The sequence below is a fragment of the Strongylocentrotus purpuratus genome, unplaced genomic scaffold (assembly GCF_000002235.5).
Source record: "Strongylocentrotus purpuratus isolate Spur 01 unplaced genomic scaffold, Spur_5.0 spur5_scaffold_16, whole genome shotgun sequence".
Taxonomy (NCBI): Eukaryota; Metazoa; Echinodermata; class Echinoidea; order Camarodonta; family Strongylocentrotidae; genus Strongylocentrotus; species Strongylocentrotus purpuratus.
In genome coordinates this window covers 9,201,201-9,207,909 of record NW_022145601.1, presented here as the reverse complement: position 1 = coordinate 9,207,909, position 6,709 = coordinate 9,201,201, and positions in this window count along the sequence as shown.

Genomic DNA, 6,709 nt, shown 5'->3' with positions numbered 1-6,709 from the left:
GTATCACTTGCCCGAATCGGGCAAGTGATAATTTGATTTACTTGCCCGACGGCTCAATTTGGTTGCCCCGGGACGTCGGGCAAGCGGGTTTGTCGCGCCCTGCTGCCTAGTGGTACATACATGTACAGATTATGTACAATACAATATAAATGAATCTTGGAATTGTTAGGTTATTGGTAGGTGTGCTACGTTTATTCACGTAGGAAACAAAATTGACAGTCAAGATAAAAAAAGCTAACAGAAATCACTGTGAACTTTCAAACCAATGAGCAATGTCAATAGTTGTAATGAAGTTCAGCCTGACTTCATGCGTGTGTGCAGGTACAAAATGTATGAGGTCTAATCAACTTGATAATTGAAGTAGTTTGTCCACAATGCTTCACACTCTCTATAATGTTAGAAATACATTGCCCAGATACATATCCAATGAATGTAAACAAGCCTCGAGACAGCACAGTATTCAATAATCAAATTGAGCCCCAACAGAAGGGCATTTCACATTACACAAGATTCACAAATCAAAATCGGTCAAACTAGTAAGTGCAATTTCACGCTTACATGTATGTGTATGTACATTACATGTACCGTAATTAACGGTGTATTAACCACACTTCTTTTACCGCTGGTAACATCAAAAGTCAGGGTGCCCTAGAATCACAGAATTCAAAGACGTTTAGTTTAAAACACGGTTGCGTTCAAGCGATTTTTTGTTGGTCGTAAAAATAAACGTGTTTAAAAACGCAAACATGAAACACTGAAAAAGTTTTGTATCGTGATTCTGCAGAATCACGGTCGCTAAAATTCGCTTGGACGAACAGAGATCTCAATCATGATTCTATGACGTCATTATCGTGCCTCGTTCCAGTTTGACCGACAGTCAACCGTAAACACAGACAGAAAGCACGCAGCGAAGTTGACCTACAGTTTGTATACTTCCTTGGTCAAACTACACAGTGTGATGAGCAGTGGCTGGGCTTGAAATGAGCGAGAATCAGCGTTGATGAAAATCACTTGAACGCTCTCCCGCAGTAACCAAGTTTTTGACGGCGTTTTGATTTGTGATTCATGTTTGTGATTCTATCTTCTCCTCACATGATTCGGGATACTTGATACCCCTTTAGTCCAAATTTCATTGAATATTGAACTTAGGTAATGTTTTTTGATGTTGACGCCTCCGCCGTCACTGTCACCATCACCAGAAAAGCTTTTTGCTACGCAGGCGAGACAAAAATTGCTTGAACGCACCCTAGATACACTGTACACGTTGATACAGTGTACAATACAGTAGGAGGAGCAAGACCATGGATGCATTTGAAGCCAGGTGAGAAGAAGGATAACTATTCAAATCTGAGCTATGGATTAGTGTGAAAGCCTCCTATGAACTGAGAGCAGAGAATACTGTAAATGTAAATGACCCCTGTGCCTACATGTACATGTATAGGGAACATGCGAATAACCATTTGTGTTTTAGGTCCATGGTATAACCTACAATACATAGAATGTATTCTAAGCATGCACGCAAAGTCTCTCATTCATTTATAAGGTTGCAGTCTCTAATGCATTGGATTTCTAGGGCCTGAGTGTATTATCAATTGCTTTCCTTTTATACTACGGTACACTGTACCATCATTGTGTACAGTTCAATGAACAATGTCCTGCAATAGTGTTGATAGTAAGATACATTGATATCCTGTGGACTCGCCAATGTAACGTATTAGGATAAAAAGGTACAACCTACATGTACATGCATGTAGGCATACCAGGAAATACATGAAATCATTATTGCATTATGATTAGAGAAATTACACACAAATTCTTGCAAAGATAAACATGTTTTATTGTATTCTAAATACTACATGTACACTGCACATTTGATAATTAAAGCTACATTTGAGGAAGGGAAATCTTGGTTATAATAAATTTCCTCCCTGCATTTTCTTTTTCTCCTACACAATGTAACTAAAAATTAAACCATTTTTGTTGTTGTACTTTTTGGTCAATTGTGTCTTGGCGTACATGTAACAGTAAGAAGGAAGTGTTAATTCCTTTACATTGTACATACTACATGTACATGTTCATATAGGCCTACATGTACGTACTGTAATGTACGCAAGCTACAGTACCATGATGTTGTGTTTCTGAGTCAAAGAGATCAAGTGGTAAAAACATGTGAGAAACATAATCAAACTCACATGAACATCTCATCTCAATAGAAAGTCAAAAGCAATTTTGAATAAATGTGTCTCAAGACAATTTTTGAACTGGTTGAGAGTCTGACAGTTTGAAGGTAGTTTGTCCCAAAGCTCATATTCCTACATTGTACATGTACACATGATTTTAGGCAGAGTGAATGCCTTTTACCAAGATTCAAAATAGGATAGAAATTCTACACAAGGCTGTGTACATGTACATCAGATTAAAGAACCTGTGCTCCTTTTTCATAGTCATTTGTACACATAAACCTCCCTTTATATTTGTTCTTTCTCCTCTTCCTCTCTCTCTCTCTCTCTCTCTCTTCCTCTAACTCACAACTTATTTTCTCTCCCACCCTCTCTGGAATCTCAACTTTTACTTAACATTAATCCAGCGATTCTATATAGGACCATAAACCTAATAGAAATGCCTGTTCATTGATCGTACATGTCTTCTTCAGTGGTTATATATTATTCTTGTCTTTTCTAATGAATTAATTAAATAAAGTGGGAAAGGGCACAAGTGTGAGCAAACTTGCAATATCAGCTGTACAGCTTACATACTGTACACTCTACAATGTATACTGTACAGGCTCTTACAAAATCAAGTTTTTTAGTATTTATCTATTCTATTCCTTGGACAGTTTACAGAAGTTGCTGTGATAACATATTCAGGAAGACTGTTCCACAAATCCACAACTCTGTTGATAAAAAACTGCTTCCTCATCAAGCCGATGGTGTACCGTTTCTCTAGTGTATATACTGTACACGTAGTGTAGACCATCTGTTCACAGTATTATTCTTTATTTTGTATACAGTTTACATGTTGAACTAAATCATTCAAATTCTTTCCAAATTATGTAATTTTTCTAAGCATGTGAAAAATGGATTTGTCCCGATGTATGTTTCTTGAGAATGTTACACATTAAAGCCTACATCTACTCAACAAAGACCCTAATTCACCAATCCACCTTTCATTCTTGAGTTAGAAGCAACACAAAAGACATCAAAGTTACATTTTACAATTGGGTATGTACATACAGTAGTCCTATTAAAATCACTTGTTAACTGTGTACATGTATATACTTACAATACTATTTGATCATCACCCATTTCAAATTTAAACCACCATTTACACTGTACACAGAGTACATGTACAGCTGCCATCCTCTTTTTTAAATTAAAAAAGCCTACATGTACTCTTCTCTTTTCTTTCTTCTACTCTTCCTTTACCATCCTCACACTACACTACACACTTTCTCTCTTTCTCTTTCTCTCTCTCTCTCTCTCTCTCTCCCTCCCTCCCTCTCTCTCTCTCTCTTCTCACCAACCCCTTTCTCTGCACTGTTCCCCTATTTAGAATGCAAAGTGGCTTGATATAGCCTCTGTATGACGTCATACACCCAATCCCTTGAGAACACAAGAGACATTGGCCTAAGGATATTAACCAAACCAAATACTCCAATAGACTCAGTGTGATGTCACAGTAGAGCTTGGTACTTAGTGAACCAATTGAGAGCTAGAATGACATTAACTCTGTGTTAAATCATAGGAATGAAAATCCTTCTTGCTCTCACCTAGCAGACAAGATGATTTATTACATGCCACATTCAGTGTATCACTTTCAAAGTTCAACTTCCAAATAAGACTCAAAAGATGAGAATACCATCTTGAAATATGCCTCATTAACACAGACCTTTACAGTGTATTAATCCCTGAGTTAAGGGTTTCATGTACATGTATCTAAATATGAGCTTCAAACAGAACCTACATGTACATGTATAGTGCTTTACCTCAAATGTGATTCAATGATTTCACTCCAAGACTTGATCTAATAAACAAATTCTTCAATGCAATAATTATGCACATGTGAAGTGCACTCAAAATCCTCTGAATTTACAGGACTTCATCCTGTTAGCCACCCCCCCCCCCCCCCCCCCCCCCCCGGACCTCCAAAGTAAATGGTATGATCACAATTCACTGTGTATCTTTAAATACAGCATCATGTACTATACAAAGTACATGTTCAATGTACACTGTATGCTGTAACTGAGTTTTAATACAATCAATGTACAATGTACATGTACATGTATGCGTACTGTACATGTTCTATCTGTACTAACAGACTGAATGGCTGGCTGGCTGGCTGGCTGACGACTTGGTTTAATCATGATAGATTGTGTGTGAGTGTGAGATAGATTCATATCAAGTGGTTTAGAAGCCTGCTTTCCTATTCTCTTTAATATCATTGAGGTCTTTATCAAAGCACAACTCAATGGTCTCCATAACCAGAAGAAATCTACTGTACTCCAGTTTCCTGTTTTAGCTGCATTGTACAGTATAGAAGGGAGTTATTTTACTGCTGGGCTTTATTACAATACTGTATATTCTCGGGGTTCACCTAAAAAGAACCCTAACAAGTTAAAGGAGCATCGTCCCCGCAGTGTAGTTGCGCTGCTCTGGTCATCGCCATCTTGGTTCCGAAGATCGACTTCTAATTTGCATACAGCTGTCAATCAAAGTACGCGCGGCTTGGCCTGCCTTCGCCAAGCCAGCTGATCGCTGACGATCGCGACGTCACGAAGTGGGCGGAAACAGCAGCCGAATCTTAGAGCCGAACTGCGATTGGCATTACTTCGGCACATGTATGCGATAATCGGTATTGTCCGGGCATTCGGAACATGCCATCTGCGTAAGAGCCGTATTATGTTGGTGTCAATAGGCAGCTAGCACCGTCCGCCAGCGGGTACGTATTTTGAACGCCCTCTGGAATACGGGGAACATGCCTCTTTAAGTCCAATGACTCAAATCCTTCAAACAAAATTTTAAACAGGGGCATTGTTTACAGGCACAATCCTTTAAAACACAGTGTAAACTACAGTTTGGTGGTATTTAAGACTTCCATAAAATGCTCACTGATACTATGGTAGAATCTTTTATAAGATGATGACTTGGATCCTAATCAAATGATTGGTCGAGAGCGTACATGTGACCAGGCATTTATTTTGCCTAACACATAATTTTGATAATAACCGGTCATTATCAAATGCTAATGACCGGCAATTAGTAAAATCATGTTATAAAACATCATTTTACAAAACAAATAAAACAAATAAACCCAACTCTTTCCATCTTGAATCCATAATGTACTTTTTGAGTAGCTAAATTTTCTTTTCGTTCATAATATCTTAAAATACTGTTCCTTGTTTAACTGATATGATTTGTATGTTTCTTTTCTGTTGTAGAGCGCTCTGATCAGCTTGTCTGTAGTAGCGCTCAATAAGAATCAATTATTATTATTATTATTATCATTTTATAAAACAAATAAAACATAATCTTTTAAAACAAATAATACACATAATTTTATTCGGGAATCAGTAAAATTACCCACACTGGGTACCTTCAAGACAGTCCAAACGTTAGACTGTTCCAAAGTTGTCTGGGTAATTTCTTACCAATGCTCTTACTGAGCTGTGTATTATTTGTATAATAATCAAAACAATTAATTATCATTAAATAATTGAAAAAAATATTCTAAACGAAATGTCTGGCTTAAAAAATGGATCATCTCAAACCAGTAAAATATACAAGACCTGACCACCATACCCTTTACACTTTCGGGTTTACAATGCCCTACATGTCGTACAGACTGTGCCAGATATAATAACCATTAATCAGGTTGTTTTTATAACTGTCACAGATGACCTCAATCTCTCATCTCAGTTTAAAACATAAACAAAACAGTATACACTAACCTGTCACCTCTCATTCATCAAGACGAACCCGAAGCACCTACATTGTACATGTACAGTCCAGCTTAACCACACTTCTTTTGTATCTAGATCTATACGTGTGTACGCTACAGGGGGAAGGGGGAGGGGGGGCTACAGTACAGCTGAGATGACTACTGGTACATGTACTGTACAGTACATCTACACTCAGGTAGCTGGAATTCATTGAATGAATCGGTTTGAATATTTTTGTTTTTTTCTTCTCCCCTCACCACAGAAAATGTTTTTTTAATTACAAGTACTGTACAGAGGTTCCCTTCTCTCGCACTTAAAGTGAACTGCTATAAAACAAACTAATGAAAGATGACCCAAGAAGATCAAGTTTAATAATCCCGAGTTTCCTGACTTGAAGAGACTTCTATTCAATTCCAGTGACCTAAAGCTGATTAACATTCAGAACAATGTATTCATGCTACAGTCTACATGTTCATGACTTTTCGTTTTAAGAGCAATGTATTCTAGTTTGGTTGCACGGCCCATTTAGCTACATCAACTCAGTCCAAGGATGAGCTTTGAAGAAAGGGGCTGCTAAGAAACAAAACATGTCAGTCATGAACACCATGAATGTGAACAATGGAGTAAAAGATTAGCGCTGCTAAGCTATTATAAAGTCTGTGAAGAATCAAGTTTAGCATTGTATACACACCCACACATACTAGAGACTCGGTCACAAAACTGAAACTTGTTAATCTTTAAAGGGAGTGTATGATGGGAAATACTGGTTAA